The following is an 18,706-nucleotide window of genomic DNA, read 5'->3' as shown; positions in this document are numbered from 1 at the left end:
TGCCACACTCCGAGCCTCCCTTAGATGTTGAACGTAGGGTATATTCACGTTGGGAGAGGCGTTCCGTCAGGTATTGTGGTCCCAAGCCGTGTAAGGCTTTATAGGTCAAAACCAGCACCTTGAATTGGGCTCGGAAACATACAGGCAGCCAGTGCAAGTGGACCAGAGCAGGTGTTATATGGTCAGACCTTCTGGTTCCCGAAATCAATCTGGCCGCTGCATTTTGCATGAGCTTCAGCTTCCGAACCGTCTTCAAAGGCAGCCCTACGTAGAGTGCATTGCAGTAATCTAACTTGGAGGTTACCAGAGCATGGACAACTGAAGCCAGGTTATCCCTGTCTAGATAGGGGCGTAGCTGGGCCACCAACTGGAGTTTGTAGAAGGCACTCCATGCCACTGAGGTCACCTGAGCCTCAAGTGACAATGATGGATCTAAAAGAACCCCCAAGCTACGAACCTGCTCCTTCAGGGTGAGTGCAATCCCATCCAGAACCGGTAGAACACACACACCCATCCTGTCAGCGAAATCACCAACTAACAGCATCTCAGTCTTGTCTGGATTGAGTCTCAGTTTATTAGCCCTCATTCAGTCCATTGTGGCAGCCAGGCACTGGTTCAACACATTCACAGCCTCTCCTGCTGAAGATGAAAAGGAGAAATAGAGCTGCGTGTTGTCAGTATACTGATGACAGCACACTCCAAAGCTCCGGATGACCGCACCCAGCAGCTTCATGTAAATGTTAAACAACATGGGGGACAAAACTGACCCCTGCGGGACCCCATACTTGAGTCCACGGGGCCGAGTAATGTTCCCCAAGCACCATCTTCTGTATCCGACCCGCCAAATAAGAGCAGAACCACTGCAGAGCAGTACCTCCCACTCCCAGCTCAGCGAGTCGTCCCAGAAGGATACCATGGTCAATGGTATCGAAAGCCGCTGAGAGGTCCAGGAGAATCAACAGAGTCACACTCCCCCTGTCTTTCTCCTGATATAGGTCATCATACAGGGCGACCAAGGCTGTTTCCGTGCCAAAACCAGGCCTGAAGCCCGAATGAAATGGATCCAGATAAACAGTCTCATCCAAGAGTGTCTGGAACTGGCCCGCAACCACCCGCTCAAGAATCTTGCCCAGGAATGGAACATTTGCTACCGGCCTGTAATTACTAAGATTTTCCAGGTCCAAGGAAGTTTTCTTCAGGAGTGGTCCCACTACCGCCTCTTTCAGATGGTCTGGGACCACTCCCTCTCGTAGAGAGGCATTAATCACCTCCTCGGCCCAGCCAGCTGTTCCATCCCTGCTAGCTTTTATTAGCCAAGAGGGGCAAGGATCCAGTACAGAGGTGGTCACGCGAACCTGTCCAAGCACCTTGTCAACATCCTCGAGCTGTACCAACTGAAACTCATCCAAGATTATAGGACAAGCCTGCACTCTGGACACCTCACTAGATTCAACTGCTATAACACTGGAGTCTAAGTCCCAACGGATGTCAGAAATTTTGTCCTGGAAGTGCCTGGCAAATTCATTACAGCGGTCCTCAGAGAGTTCTCCAATGTCCTTGGGGCCAGCATCTAATAGCCCCCGAACAACTCTGAAAAGTTCCGCTGGGTGGCAGATTGATGATGTAATAGTGGCCGCGAGATATTGTTTATTTGCTGCCCTTGCTGCCTTTGAATATGTTGTATTATATGCACTTACCAGGAGTTGATTACATCCATTCGGAGCTCGCCTCCATCTGTCTTCTAGCCATCTCCTTTTTTGTTTCATCGCTCTCAGCTCTGGGGTATACCACAGAGCCGTACGAGCTCTACTCAGGAGAGGGCACTCGGGAGCAATCCTGTCAACCGCCCGGGTCATTTCTGCATTCCACAGGTCAACTAGGAACTGTTGTTGTTGTTGTTGTTGTTGTTGTTATTATTATTATTATTATTATTATTATTATTATTATTATAATATAATGATGATGATGATGATGATGATGATGATGTTATATACATCTCCAGTGCCTGCTTTCACTCAAAAGAACAGAGAATGTGAAAATTGAAAGTGAAAGCGATATTTTGAGCAGAACAGAAGGGAGCTTCAGATACACAGAAAATGTTGTTACATCAGCATTGACAATTTGTGCAGAATGGAGAGTTCTGATAAATTCATACAGGGAAATGTCAACTTGAAATATGTTGGCATGCTTGTCCCTCATGAAAGATGTTGACACTTGGAATGGGGGGAGTGAACATGGCTTTTTGGTTGACCCTGCCCACTAACCTTCACTGTCAAATTGGTATTTTAGAAGTGAGACGTTTTCTTGTGAATCAGTCACATTGTAATATATATGCAGTGTGCCTGTTAACTTTGTAACATATGAAGTAGTCTGATTTGTGGTGGCAGCCTATCATAACTCTTTTGCTTGTTTGTGGAACTCTTAAGAAAAAGGGACTCCACCAGTAGTGGAAGTCTTTTCCCCCTCCTGGATCCATAACAAATTCCATGTGATTTTTACAAGAACAGGCCTTATCTACACCTGCCATTTATCCCGGGGTGGTCATGAGGTCGTCCCTGCACATCCAAATGATGCAGGAGCTGATCCCAGGGTAAACTGGGGTCAAGCATTCAGTTCTCCTGGGATAGCTGGGACTGCTTTTTCCCTATTTTCCCCCCCACTGTCTCGGGACCATCCCAAGCTCTGCAGGTGGTGTGGCTCTCCCTTCCAGGGTCCTCCCTCTTCCCCACAAATACCAAGGCTCAAGAAATGGGCACGGAGCTGTGCAGGGGGAGTCCATGGGCATCGGGAGTGAGGGGGAAAGCAAATTCACTGAGTTTTTTTTTAATCTCACCTTTGCGCAGGATTGCTCCTGCACAATTGTGCAAATGTCTCTCTTTTTTTTCCTTTTTTTTTTAAGTGTCACCCCAGAATGTCCCTCTTTACTTCTGGGACAACTCGCTGGTGTGTGACCTCTGAGGGACGCTCTCAGAAGTGGATCATCCCTCCCCGCTTCCCAAAGGGCTGCAGGTGTAACTGAACCCTATATATGAATTTTCAGTGGTTTGTCCAAAGGGTAAGACCCAAACTGGGGTTTAAATTGCAAGAAAGGGGATTTTTGACTAGCCATTAGGAAGAACTTCCTGGTGGTATGGACTGTTCCACAATAAACCAACTGCCCCAGAAGAAGGTGGACTCTCCTTTGTTAGAGGCTGGATGGCCACCTATCAGGGATGCTGAAGCAGCAGATTCCCTGCACTGGCAGGGAGCTGGACTAGATGACCTTTGAGGTTCCGTCCAACTCTCTGATTCTTTTCCTCCTGACATTAAATATGCTTGAAAAGAACCCCAATGATAATGCATACAGATGTGCATACTGTGGGGTTCATCCCGGAAACCTGTATTTTATTTTATTTTTTAAAAAGTCTTCATGCTGAGCTGGATATGTTGGTTGCCCTTTTAGAATTCCATTTTCATGACCAGAATACTTTTTGAGCACCTCAGCAGCAGCAACACCACAGAAAGAGCATTCTTGTTGAACAAACAATCTCCAACTGACCAGCCTGCAGCATTTATACCATGCATATAAAAGAAACATCATGATAAAATATCCTTGTTTGACTCCTCCGTTTACCCTGGGCTTTTTCTGCAATTCTAGTGACTGTAAAGAAACTTAAGAGTTTGCAGTTTTCCACAGAGAAACAGAACAGGGTCAAGGACAGAGAGAAGGGGGAACAAAATTATGCTGATGGAACTTATAGGAGCCTCAGGTCATCTCAAATACTTTCCCCATTTTGCCTTGTAGATGAAAGGAATAGACAGGATAAAAAGGGCAAGTGCACGGGGAATTTTGGGCCCAATAGTGGGAAAATGAAAAAGGGCTGGATGTATCTGAATTTGCATTTGCGTTACAAAAATGCTAAGCCTTTGTGAATCCTTAAATACATTTGTAGAGTGCCTTAAGGTCTCCACTTAAAATGGTTACAGGTAAGCCACAGTGAAAAAGGCCTAACACCATGGAGAGGTGCTACCAGTTATGGCTAGATGGAACAGCAAGCTGGTTCAGTGTATGGTGGTTTTGCTATATAGCAACACAAAGGTAAATACAGGAGCAGTGCCTATGGTGGGCATCCCTAGTAACTTCAGGGCACAAGGCTTCTGGAAGGTTACCATGTCTGTTCTGATGAGCATCTTAGAGGACCATGTCTCACATCCTCAGTACATGAGGAGCACAGTCCACCAAGCTCCGCTCCTGTGCACACCTTATTGTTTTTGATTAAGCTTGCATGGGAACATCACTCGGTGGATTGTGACCTTGCTGTGCATTATCATAAATCATTCAGATTAAGAGAGAACTTATCAATAAATGAATCTCAAGGACAAGCCTCATATTATCATATTCTCTGACCTTTGCTGCCTATTAGCACATCTTTAAGACTGAAAAACTTGGCTTGCATTTTCTCCCTCTCCTTCCTTAATAATGAAATAGTATGCAGCTGAACATAGCCAGTTACCTATTCTTAGCCCAGATTAGACTACTCATACCGGATGCTATTTGAGAAGTTCTTGTAAATTTCATTTTTGTGCTAAGTATCCTGTAATTAATTAGAAATTGCCCTGAATATTTGTGGAAAATGAGACCTCACAGCCTATTATTATATTGTTGCCCCAGCAATTTCAGTGTAATTAAAGACCCTTGGTTATATACTAAAGGAAATATGAATGATCAGTAGATCTGTTAACAAAATATTGGTTACCGCTAGTAACGTTATCAACCGGAGTCACTTAACTGTTTGAACTGTGTAGTTCTTAATACATCTCAATATTATATTGCACGTGCTATCCCATGAGCTCACACATTACAAAGAAATAGTTACAAAGAAATAGCTGGAGTTGTGATGTGTGACATAGGCTGTCTTTTTCATGATCAGGATCATGGAAGGAGGTGAAGAGAAGGAAGGGATGAAAAGCATAGCACTGTAGCACTAGGAAGGGTGTTTGGGAACTTGTTTAACTGACATTCAAAAAGTGTTTTACTAGCATATTCATTAAAATATGACCCCCCCCACACACACAAATCCTTGTGAGGATGAAATGTGTGTGCCCGAAAGCTGCCTCCAAGAGGAAGAAATATAAAGATTCTTGAAGTAGGGACATGGACCTTGTCTACACCTAAGGATTATCCCAGGAAAATGGAGGGATTGTCCCTGCCTCCTGCCGGGATCCACTGTGTATCATTTGGATGCACAGGGATGATCTCAGGATGATCCCAGGAAAAAAGGCAGGTGTAGAAAAGGCTATGGAAGGTAAAGGGACATCTGTTTTAGAAATTCAGATGACAGGTGGAATGTTTTGCTTCATTTGCCATTCTAATTTTTCTCTGGCCTAATCTACACCTGACATTTATCTTGGGGTGGTCACGAGGTTGTCCCCGCGTGTCCAAATGATGCACAGCTGATCCCAGGGTGAACCAGGGACGAGCACTCAGTTCTGCTGGGATAGCTGGGGACTGCTTTTTCCTTATTTTCCCCCCACCGTCTTGGAGCCATCCCGAGCTCCAGGGGTGGTGTGGCTCTCGCTCCCAGGGTCCTCCCTCTTCCCCATGAGTAGCAGGGCTCACGAAACAGGCACAGAGCTGTGCGGGGGGGGGGGGAGGGAGTCCATGGGCATCAGCAGTGAGGGGTGGGGAGAGCATTTTTGCCATCTTTGGGATAAGGCTCAGCATCATCCAGCACCGGGATTCTTGTTTGTTTATTTTTAAACAATCATTCCTTCATGCAGGATCAAGCCCACTGAATTGTGCAATTGTGCAAATGTCTCCTCTCTTTAACAGAAAATGGTGTCCTGGAATGTCCTTCTTTACTTCCGGGACAATTCGCTGGTGTGTGGCCCCTGAGGGGCGATCCTGGAAGTGGAAACCTCCATGGGCATGGCTAGATGAGGGGGGTGGAGGGGTATGAGCTTGTGATATAATGAATGAAAGATCGTCCCCCTCAGTCTACACACAGCACATGATGTCCTGGGAGGAAGAGGACATCACACCCACCATTTTATTTTTGTTTTTAATTGAAAAAGAGCGCACAAGCACTCCTATGAAAAAGTGAGGTTTTTTTTAAAAAAATAACATTATTATTAAATAACTCTATGCCCTGTGCCCAGTTCCTGGCTCCTGGTGGTTACTCGCGAGGAGCTGGGACAAAACTGGGACAGCCGGCCACACGTCCTGCAGTCTCAGGATCATCCCAAAACCGCATTAAAAGTTGGGATTAATGGGTAGGGCGATATCCCAGGGAAAGGGAGGGATCATCCCTCCCTGCTCCTGGGAACCCCTGTACGTCATGTGGATGCACAGGGACGATCCCAGGATGATCCCTGGGATATTGCCCTGTCTAGTCATGCCCCCTGTTTGTCCCTCCCCACTCCCCAAAAGAAAAGTATTTTTAAATTCTCCCTAGTATTTTTTTAAAAAATTGATATGAAAAGGATGTACTTCAGGTGAAATAAAGTAATTTGTCCAAATAAATGGGATTTTGAGTTATCATGCATACTAATGGCAAATACAGGTGCTGAGCTACAACAGCTATGCGGCCAAAATGGGGTTACTCTGAAACAACAAGGGGGAGATATCAGCATGCTCTGGGGTACCCCATGCTTTGCCAAAGAAGACCTTTTAGCAGGGTGGTTGGTTACCAAAGGGGACCAAAAATCATGCAAAACTGGCTCCAGTGAGGACTGACCATGCTCAACGGGAGCAGAATGCTGAGTGACAGTTGAGTGGAAGGGGAGAATAATAGAATGGAAAAGCTGGATGGCTTGAACATTGAACTAAAATAGTCCATACTGCAACATTTTGGTGCAGATCTCACTGGTTTCTCTCCTCATTTTTCAAAAGCAGAATCTCTCCATTAAGTTCCTCCCTCAACTTGGGCTTTGACATCAACCTTTCATTAAAACACTGAAGTGTTCCATGGAAAGAAATGTCCAGCATCAGACTCACCAAGTTACAGAGGGGCAGGCTGGAGAAGTGGGCAGACTGGACCTTTGCAGATTTCTTAAAGGAGCTTTCCTTCATGTGCTGTATCTGTTTCCAAATTCCCTTTCATGCACTGTTTCCCATTCAGAAGTTTCAACTTTCCTAATACCTTCTGCTTCTCCTGGAGTGGGGGATTTTTCCTCAATGGAGCCCAACTGGAACAGTATAATTTGAAGTAGTACCAATCCTTGGCAGGAGGCTGACCCATATACCATCTGGTATTTAGTAGCAGCCGTGGCTGTCACCAAAACCAGTTCCCTCACAATTTGGTGCCCTGTGCAATAATAGTAGAGGCAGCAACTGGAGAAAAGTCTGTCTTTTTTGCACCCACATTTTCCCCAAACTACCCACAATTTACAAACTTTTAACTATAGTTGAAGTGGTACTTTGCCAAAGCAAATGAAACAGCTGGTTGCTTGGAATAGGAATTTCCACATTTTTCTGACAGGGTTCCTTTATCTACCTGCATAACAGGCAGGTTCTCAACAAGTAAAGCTTTTCTCATCACCTTCCTTCCTTCCAGGAATGCCCCCCATGTCATTTTATGGATTTCTGCCTTTCATGCATCTAATTCAAGGCATGGAAAGCCTGTCAGAGAAATAATGAAAGGAAAAAGTACCCTAGGCCAGAATGTGTTTTAGATGCATTTTAAGACTGAAGATCCTAATCCATTGGTATGTTCTACATTCTTATTTCCTAAATGATATTCTACTTTAGCAACTGTAACTTCTCCTTTCTGTCATCTGTGCAAAAGGGCAGCCCCATATTTCTTAGAGTGTCTGGCAATACTATTAACTGTCCAGAAGATGACAAGGGAGTAAATTTACTGTTTTAAGGGCTTCCCAATAAATCATTGCTTTCACTGGAGAAGCATTGCCCTAATTTATTGAGGAAGCTATCGTTTGGTGAGAAACATGTGTGTCTCATGCATTAAAGCAAATCTGGGAGTTCCTGCCCAGTTCACCTCGACATAAAGGTCTTCTGTAAATATAAGTGGGTATGATCTTCATTGATTATGGCCACAGGGGACAAACATATTTCTTTGCATGAATGTCCATGGGAACCACACAGCATCATAATATACTGTCATTCCCAGGGGCTGCTGAGAACAGCACTGCAAAGGCATTTGAGGGATTAAAAGAAAGAAAAACAGATATTCACCCACCTCATAAAGATAAGAGCACCTTCCACAAAAATCCATAGACTTCACTTCTCCCAATGTTTGTGATTTTCCAGCTTTTGTGTAGTTTTCTTTCCATTCTAAAGATCGAAATGCCTCTAGGCTTAGCTACTGGCAGTAAGAATTTTAAGCTACTTTATTTATTTATTTATTTATTTATTTACAATATTTATATACAGTTCCTCATCTAAAGATTTTGGAGCAGTGAACAACAAATAGAATAAAAGAATAAAAACAGAATAAAAATACCATATTAATAATTATTTTTTTAAAAATAACGAAGTTCTGATAAAACTATGTCTGGTTATTCAGGGAAAGCTTCCTGAAACAATGACATTTTCAGGAGGCACCAGAAGCCATACAACGGTGGTGCCTGCCTGGCCTCCAAAGGCATAGCCATTCCAGAGGAAAGGGGGCACTACACTGAAGGCTGTTCTCCTGGTGGACTCTGGTCAGGCCATAGGTTCATGTGGAACCACCAGGAGCACGTCGTTTGATGACCTCAGTGACTGGGCAGGTTGGTAAGGGAGAAGGCGCTCTTTCAGGTATCTTGGCCATAAGTTGTTTAGGGCTTTGAACACTAGGACTAAAACCTTAAACCTGGCCCAGTAGCAAATAGGCAGCCAGTGCAGTTCCCTCAGCAAACAAGTTGCATGCTGAAAGAGGGCAGCTCCCGACAACAGCTCAGCTGCTGCATATGCTGGTTTGTTTTGTATTTTTGGTCCCACCCTTTTTGGTTTTGATCCTGCCCCTTTACACCCAGCCCTACCTGCCCCTAGAATATGCCCCACCACCACCACCACCATACCCTGAGCTTCTCTGTAATGGAATTCGGCCCTCAGGCTAAAAGAGATTTCCCACCCTGGGATATGTTCTGGGTATATTCAAGGTTGGATACATTGTTTTTCTATAAGAAACAAGACAAAGGAAGTTTTGAGAAATTCTTTTCAAAAGTTATGAAGTATGTTAGAATGTTCCTTCCTATGAAAAAGGAAGCCAGTTGCACAGTGAGGTGAGGTACTGTTCATTGACATAGCTTACCATGTCACCTCTAAGGAATTCAGTGACAGAACCAGGATCAGAAGTCATATCTCAAGTTGCAGTATACACTGGCTTCACCAATAATAAGCACTTCTCTTTGCTGCAGTTTTATTAAGTGATTCAGTTAGAAGGCGGAGGTTTCTTTTCATCCATATGACAAATGTCAGACCTCCTCCAGTGTTCCTCATCTTTCAGGGAATGTCACAGGCTTTATTTGTTCATCCCACAGTTTGGCTGGAGTTCCATAGCTTGTAGCTGTTTACAGAAGTTGTTGTGTCCCTCCCCCAATCCTAAATTATGTCACTTATCTATGTATCTTGTTAACAGATGCTTTATTACTTTTGTATATGTGCTGGAGGTGTGTCTGCACTGGATGCATGTTCAATTACATTGAGAAAGAAATAACATAAGAAATCTCAAAAAGTAAATTTGCAGTCCTAGCACAGACGTGATCCTGGGCTAAATAAAAACTGGAATGGATTCTTTGGGGATTGCTAGTTATTCCAAGTTGAGGCAGAAGAAACTATCATTCTTCCAAAACAGCAGATGTTAAGTGCCTTAGAGAAAATGTTTGGTATTTCTTTTTTGTGAGTTCCACATTTCTTGCTATTTTGAGAGGCTGTGCAGACAGAAGCAATAAGATATGCAAGGTAAAAAGGCAGATAGATAGAGGCTGGGGTGACCATGGACAATAGCCTGGAGGGGAGGATTTAGGTTTCTGTACTAAAATAATTAGATTTTGCAAATACTCCCTTCAAATCATGTGAAAACAACTAATTGTGAAAATATGCAGATATCTTAATATCCTTCCTCAACTATTCTTTTTTCACAATCTGGGTCATAACATTTCTTAAAGCTTGAACTGGAGGAGTGATCTGGGCAGAAATATATAGCAAAATGTTTGTAGAGTATATAGTAAGAGCCTTGCCAGGTTTGCATGACATGACAAGCCATGATCGCAGCTTGAAAATGGCTGCCCCCATGCACAGCTAAGACTCAAGGGTTAATTAACCCATGGTGCCTTAGCATGATATGTAAAGAGCAGTGCTGTACCGCATCCTGCCCCCTATTTTAGGGAACTTTTTCTTTCCCTGTGTAAGAAGCATTCTTTTTTCTGCCTCTTTTGCAGGGAAGGGAAGAATTTCAGAGGGGCTGGATGCTGAGGGGCTTTCTTTTTATTTATTTTTTATTTTTAAAAACACCCCACCCCGCAGCATTTGGAAGAAGCTAGCAGTTCTTCATGAATGTTTATTGGAGACTATAAGCTCCATCACACCAGCATTATAGCCTGCTGTCATGGTGAGTTGCATACAAAGGACTCAGATGACGCTGTCCATGTCCTGCCCTGATCTCGCATCTTCCACCCCTCTTTGTGAGGTTTCCAAGTGTGGGGAAGGAATGGTTTTTCCAGCAATGCGCTCAACCCTCTACGTGTATTTTTATCCCATCGTACTCAATCAGATGTTCTGAGGGAGGGCGGCATTATATGGTAATTGCAAGGTGAGGCAGGCTATCCACTTCATCTTGCTCAGGGTCAGGTTATGCTCACTCTTAATTAGACAAGTATGTAGTGTGTGTGTGTGTGTGTGTGTGTGTGTGTGTGTGTGTGTGTGGTACTAATCTCCTTTGTTAATATTAATGAACTTGTGTGACTTCAGTTAACTCAGTTCAAGTGCCCTGTCTCTTTATCCTGGGTTTGGGCATATGTCACAGCCACTATCCAATAGGTGTCCATGACCCTTGTGCAACCATATTTTAGAGAGCGCTGAGAATCACAATTCCTCTGCTAACTGGAGAATAAATCATGTTTTTGCAGCGACAGTATATTGCAGTCTGAGGGCTCAATACAAATGCAATATCTTCAAAAGAGAGATAAATGTTTCCCATGTAAGGGGAGCTCACTGTATTAAACCCTAAATTCAAAGAACAATCAAATTGTTTTTCAGGTTCCCCCCTCCTGCCAACTACAGCTCTTCATTTTTTTAAAATAGCAAAATGTCAATCAAGATAGGCATGTTGTGTGTGAAATGGAAAAGTTTATCCTTTATGTATTGCATATTTTTTCATGGATCCCCAAAAGGAGCAGTGCATCTCCATGCATTCAGTACACTAAACTTTTCTTTTTCCTAAAGCTTTTAAAACCTGATGTTGTTTGGACTCTATACTGTTAGTTTTACCCTACCCAGTGCCTGTTTGCATTCTCTTCCCCTCCTTATTGCTTTACTATGATTTCATTAGAATGTAAGCCTATGCGGCAGGGTCCTGCTATTTACTGTTTTACTCTGTACAGCACCATGTACATTGATGGTGCTATATAAATAAATAATAATAATGATGATGATGTAAGCCCTATAGAGTCCAATGGTAAGTGTGCATAGGATTGCAGCCTAATATTCATTGACAGCAACCATGCAATATCCCCATTGGATGGAGCTGGTACTGAAAGAATTCTCAAGTGTGAGGCTTTGTTTCACCCATACAAGCTATATAAGAGAAATAAAAGAGTGCAATCAGGGATACCCTAGGGTGGGACCTGGCAGTGGTGTCATAAAGCCAGGACTTTGGAGTCCCACTCAAAGGAATGAGCAACAGGACCTCTAAAGGCCTTTGTTCCCATATTTTGAAGGAAATAAATTCATACACATTGTCATCCTCAGCATGGGCAGCTCCCATAAATTGGATAGGGATATGGGCACAGCACACAAACCCCCAACATCCTTGTGCCCCAGCTATTTTTTGAGATCTTCTTGTGTTTAGCCTGAAGATCTAAAAGGGGTTTGGGAACCTTGCCCTGCCATGTCTCCTTTCCAGTTTAACCCTTTACTTGCTTCAATTGAATACCTACACAGGGCCAAAGACTCTCTTAGGTCTATGTATAACACACACACACACACAGGTGGGCTTGGGCATCTGTGTGATAGCAATGAACACATTTGTCCATCTACTGTGATGCCAGGCAGGTGCATCATGAGACTTGTTGACTGGTCTCCAAAAGTGTCTGTATGTGAGACCTGGGGGTGGCAGTAGTCCTTCTAAGGCAACTGGTACCAGGGCACTACAAGATGCATCCATCTCAGATGGAACCTGTGCTTCTTGTGGCTCCTTTTTACATAGAAGCACATGCTCCACCTTGGCGTAGCTGATGCAGTTGCTTTGTAGGCTAAAGTCTTTCCTTGCAAAGCTAAAAGTAGCTTGAGGAGGGTGACGGGAACTGGAATAAATCAGAGAGGGCAAAGGTTAAGAAGTGCTTCTCCTCCTGTGCCAATCTTCTGCTTCAAATAACAGTGTCAGTGACGGTGCTAAAAATAAGAATCACTGAGCATAAAGGCTTCTTTACGTGAGACATTCATTATGCACTCATCATTCTCTGCTCACAGTTGTATACGGGCTCTTTAGATGATGATGTAACCTCCAGTTTTGCTTCTGTGTTTAACCAGCACTTCTGGTGAGACATTTTCGAGAAGGAAAATGCAGCATTTAATAGTGAAAGTGAAAGAAAGCACAATTTCCTTTTGTGTATTTGCACTATTCCACTATACCACAGTGCCACCTAGAGGTTATGAAGCCAAAAATCAGGAAGAAATACCCCTCATGTAGTACTTGGATCACAATTCTGTGACGAAAATAGGAGAAGATGGTGCAGATTAACAGCTGAATAACAGCCTTGTGTAGTAAAGCTCATTGTTCCACCAGCCTCAGATAAGAAAGAAAGAAAGAAAGAAAGAAAGAAAGAAAGAAATATTGGAATACAACTTCAAACCAGATCAGGAGGTTGTATGCTGCCTGTATTTCTGACGAAGACCAAAACCTCTCTCAAAACCTTATTTCCCCTATTCTTGCTCACCTGAGCACTAATCTCTCAAAAGAGAGGGCACTGATATTTTTTCTTGCCACACATTGTTATGAAATGAACATTTAGGTGCATGATGCCTCTGGCCATTACAGCAAAGTTGTTGTTCCTTCATTTCAGTAGATCTATGTGCAGAAGCTTGTTTTTAGATGTTTACCGTAGGCCTTTGCTAGACCAGGCTATATCCCGGGCTGATACCCGGGATCGCCCCTGTGCATCTAGATGATGCACAGTGGATCCCAGGCTCAGGGAGGGATCAACCCTCCCTGGCCCCAGGATATAGCCTACCCCTTTAAGACTGATTTTCCCCACAGTCTCAGGCTGAGCCCAAGACCGCGAGCATGTAGCCCGTTTCGCCGCTTTTCCTGGCTCCGCGCAATTACTTGTCCGTAGCTGGGAGAAGCCGCGCACGGGGCACAGGGTGGGGGGGAGTGAGGAAATCTTTTTAAAACAACAACAACAACACACCCTTACCTTTCGTCATTTGTACGCTCCTGCACAGCTGGCCCTTTAAATCTAAAAAAAAAAAAAAGGTGGACGTGACAGGTCTTTCCTTTAGCTCGTCGCACTTGATGTGTAGACTAGGGCGACAGCCTGCAATAGTTGCATCATGGGCTCTCCCCTCCTCTCGCCTGGATTTTAAGGTAGGTCTAGCAAAGGCCTCAGTCTCTGGATTGGAACGAAGGTGGTATTAGATCAGCCAGACAAGGCCTTCTTGGTGGTGGTGCAAGATCCTGAAACTCCTTCCTGGGGGACATCTTCTAAACAAGACTGAGGGATTCCTTCCTGATGGAGATCCACTTTGCCTATCTTTAGACAACTAGTTAAGAGTTCTTATTCCATACAGTTTTTGTTTATTTGTTTGCTTGTGATGTATGAATAACTATCTTCTGGAATTCTTATTTGGAATTCTTTAGTTCTATAAATGTTTTAATTGCATGTGCGTAGATTGGGTCCATTTTTTCGACTTTGTTTATTCTGTTTTGATGTACATTTCTTTAATGGAATCTACTTTTATTGTCTCCACAGAAAAGCAGCATTTGGGGGTGCATTTTTTTAATTCCATCACATAAATCTCAGACTCAAAAGGCATGAGTACTACAGCACCTTTGGTAAAAGGGGTGTTAAAAATAAATAAGCTAAACTACGAGAGAGAGAGAGAGAGAGAGAGAGAGAGAGAGAGAGAGAGAGAGAGAGAGAGAGAGAGAGAAGCATTGGCAGCCATGACAGCACTTCTAGTAATTGTATCCATTCCTCTTTTTTTTTAAAAAAAAAAAAACAACTCATCAAAAAACAACAAAAACACAAAAAACAGAAGTGCTGGAAACCAGATTGTTACTGCATGTGTTAACATGGATAGAAATGGATCTTAAAATGGATTAAATATCAATTTGATGCTAACAACTTCAAATTGACCAAATCCATAGAGATTACTGAAACAAACATCAAAAGACACATTTCAGTATGGAGAGTGCTAGGAATTAAGAGGGGGAATTTGCTATTGATTGTGGGCTGCTGTGGCAGCAGCAAATCCATTATTGCACAAGTTTGGAGTGGCTCATATTTCTCTTCTCCTGCATGCAGCATCACCATGGTTCCCTCTCCCCTTTGCTCCTCTCCATTTTCCTTTCATCTCTATTGACTCCTTCATGGGATGAAATTTAGCCAGGAGATATTAAAACGAATATCAAGTGAAAGTGAGGCTGTGTGTGTGGAAACTTTCAGCAGTAGCATCGATTCTCCCCATCCCCACTCCCCACCCCAATGTGACAGCAGTTAAGGGAATATCTTTGGAGAAGTATTTGAGAAGTCTTTTAAATGGAGTGAAGTCTGGTTGGGAAGTTGGCAACTGCTCTAGGCAACTGCTCTAGGCCAAGGCAGGGATGTGAGCTAAACCTATTATCATGCAGACTTTGCTCTTCCATTTAAATTGTTCATCTGACAATGAGAGCAATCAGGTATTGAGCAGATGGGAATATCTGTGGTACACTTCCAATGCTTCCTATGTCCTGCAGGCTCACTGCAGCCAGGGCAGGAGGTAGGAGGAGCCATTTTTCACCATGGTGGTCCTTTTGTATTAATCCCCCCTCCCACTGACACTCATGCAGGTAGGTATTACATCTTCTCCAAGGCTGGCAGAGTTTCTGGACTGTTTGTGGGGCATGTTGGGGGACTAAGGAGGCTATGGATCCCATGGAACCTTGCCTCCTGTCCCCGGCATGCACCCAGAATGTCTTATTCCAGGCTCCATTTGCCACAGACCCACTACCAATGTGATAGTTCCAACAGCAGACATTTCCACCACTGCAACATGGAAACCTCCAACAGCGACCTCCTTATTTGCCTCTAGACAGACAGGTCCATCTGAAAAGAGGAAAGATTGCAATAAGCTATGGCACCTGGTTTCATAGGATTGCACTCTCAGGCCTTAGCTAGACTTACTTCATAATCCACAATGAAGGAGGGAAGATCTCACGTTGTGATTAACGCAAGATCCCTCCTCTGTTTACATGTGAGGCGCGACGACCTCAGGACAAGAGGCGTGGCACCCGCCATTTTTTTCATTTTTAAAAAAGACAGAGCGCACGAACGCTTGTGCGCTAAAGGTAGTTTTTTTTTTTAAAAAAAAAGAACTTAATTTCCCTGCTCCCCCCCACCCCTGATGGGCACTGCACTCCTGAGGAGTGCTGCGCCCCATGTGTGGCTCCCAGCTCCGCACGAGGAATCGCACGGAGCCGGGTCAAACTGCGGCAATGGGCCACATGTTCTGCAGTCTCGGGCTCAGGGGAGGGAGAGATCCTGGGGCAAGGGAATGATAATTCCTTCCTGATCCTGGGATCCTCTGTGCATCATGTGGATGCACAGAGATGATCCTGGGGTTCGCCCCAGGATTTCGCCTGGTCTAGCTAAGGCTAGAACCAGTGTGTTGGCCAAAGATATAGACGTTCCTCAGGCATTATCACATGTCTGAAATACAAAAGTAGGGGTGCTCCTAAATATTCCTAGTCCTAAACAGAGCTACCACAGCTGTGTGATAGCAAATCTCACTCTATACAGGAATGGACAGAGTGAATTATTATAAGGTTGGTCTGAGTCATGGGGAAGAGGAAAGACTATGGACGTTTCTGCACCTGCCTTTTTTCCAGGGATCATCCTGGGATCATCCTTGTGCTTGCAAATGACACACAGGGGATCCTGGGAGCAGGCAGGGATGAGCCCTCCATTTCCCTGGAATAATCCTTAGGTGTAGAAAGAGCCTATGAAAAGCTCTTGCTTTTAGTAGTATAGTTCTATGACTTGGACTCGATGGCCTTATAGGCCCCTTGAAACTCTACTATTCTCTGATTTTATGACTTGAGAAGCAGCAAACACAGAGCCCACTTCTAAATGAAAGAAAAACGTTGATACATTTTTCAGAATGCCAAAGCTGTAAATTCAGATGTTAAATATTGTTACATGCATTGCCTTCAATAATATCTAAATCAACACCTCCTTTCAATATTGCTGCTCACTCAGAAACTGAGAGAATTCAGATGGGAGGCTGGAGACACATAACTTATCAAAAGACCAATAATTTTGGCACTTCAAACTAGGAACAACTTGCTCCCGTTCTTCTCTGACATGAAAAGATGCTTAAAAAATCTTGCTTCTGTTCTCTTAAAGAAGCCGTTGGACTTCTTTAATGACTTTTTTTTTAATGCATCAGTGGCATCCCCTATATTCAGCAAGGCCATTTCCCTTTCAGGTGGTTATAATTTTGGTTTAAGTATAATGGGAAGAATCCAGCAGTGTCATAGCTCTAGTACTATTGATGTAGTGCTGGTGTATACCAATTCTATTGCAATGTCAATAGTGTTTGCTAGTGCAATGGGTTTCCTTGGATTTCCAATAGTAATGTCAATAGTGCTAGTGTGGTGACACCATTGGTTCCTTCCCCATGGCATAAGAAAGAAAAGAAAATCCCATAAAATGGGATGCCCACATATTTTCAAGTCCCTTCTAGTGAAATTTCACAAATGTTATGGAGACATCCAGGACATACCCCCAAATCCCATGGAAAATATGTTGCGTGTGTTTTAGTGGCATTTTACTAAGGTTGCAATCCTATTCACATTTATGTAGGAGAGAGCGCCATTGCAACCCATTTGACTTCCTTTCCATTAGAGCTGCATAGGATTGCACTGTAAGTGTCTCTGCTCCTTATATCAGCTGAAAGTACAGACATTTAGAATACTTGTTTGCTACTGAAATAAGTAATATTTAACAGTCTCAAGTCTTAACTTTTCAAGTGTATAATGGGAGCCTTGGATGTTGTGATCTCCAAGTGCATTCTTAGGTTCTACTGCAAAGTGATTGAAGTTATAGCAGGAACATGCTGGTGATTAGAATGATTTTAAAATGTTGGTTAAAATTATGTCTTTTATTGGACCAACTTATTGATAAAAAAAATCTGGAACTTTCAAGCCCCAGGGTCAAATGACAATGGCAGAATCTACACTATTGCTTTATAACAGTTTATAATGGTATTGACAATTGTGGAGGCCCAGGACACATTCCGTATACCATTTTCAAACTGCTTTCAAAGTGTTATATCCTGCTTGGTGTAGATCGGCCAATGAGGGAGAGATGACTGTGCTTGCATCTAAGCCAGTTTCAACAGCATGCAGACAGATTTGAGAACAGATCTCCAACTACGTTCCTTTTTGGTTTTTACCATTTTAATCTGGAAAAGTGTTGTATGAAAACAGAAAATCAATTTCATATATAGTATTGGAATGCTATGAATGAGATAAACATCACTTCCTAGTAGGGGTGTGCACGGACCCCCCGCTCCGCTTCACTTGCAGATCCGCCATTTTCCGGATCGGGCCGCTCCGCCCCGCCCCCGCTCCGCCCACTTCCGCTCCGCTCTGCCCGGAGCTCCGGATCCGGATCTGGAGCTCCGTTTCCCCCCCCCCATAGGCTTGCATTGAAAGCTAAAAAATTATACAACTTTTTTCTGTTCAAGTTAGAAACCTCATGTTTGGCACCATGACACCTCATGGGGATATACACACGCACGCTAAGTTTCAAAGCAATCCCATCATCCCCTGATTTTTGGGGAATTTTTGAAAATCGGGCACCCCACACACAACATCCCTGCGAGGTGGGCAGGGGAGGAGGGAGGGAAGGCAGGCAGGCATGCAGCTGGCATTTCTGGGGGCATAAGGAAGTGAGCCAAGGATAAGCCAGTAATGCATATAAAATGGAATAAATCAATCAATAAACAAAGGAGGGGTGGAATTAAAAGAAGCAGTGTTGCTCAATGAACAGCAAGAAGAATTTTTTTTAAAAGGCTATATCTGTCTTTTACCAGCAATAGGGGGACGTGCCCGGGGGAGGGGGAAGTAGCTGCCAGTTCAAGACAGCCACCAACAGCTCTGAGAAGAAGTAAAACGCTCACTTCAACTCATAACAGGCATTGCTCTACCACTGAAAAGTGACCATTCACTTCAACTCATGATAGGCATTGCTCCACCGTTTTACTCTCTTTGGAAGGCTCTAATGGCCTTCCAGTGCAGGAGAGAGTGGGGGCACGTCCACGATGAGATGCCCTAGGGGAGCTCATCCCCTTGCACCACAT

Source organism: Elgaria multicarinata, chromosome 8, assembly GCF_023053635.1.
Source record: "Elgaria multicarinata webbii isolate HBS135686 ecotype San Diego chromosome 8, rElgMul1.1.pri, whole genome shotgun sequence".
NCBI lineage: Eukaryota > Metazoa > Chordata > Lepidosauria > Squamata > Anguidae > Elgaria > Elgaria multicarinata.
The sequence above is the reverse complement of the archived record's forward strand: the minus strand, read 5'-3'. Positions refer to the sequence as shown.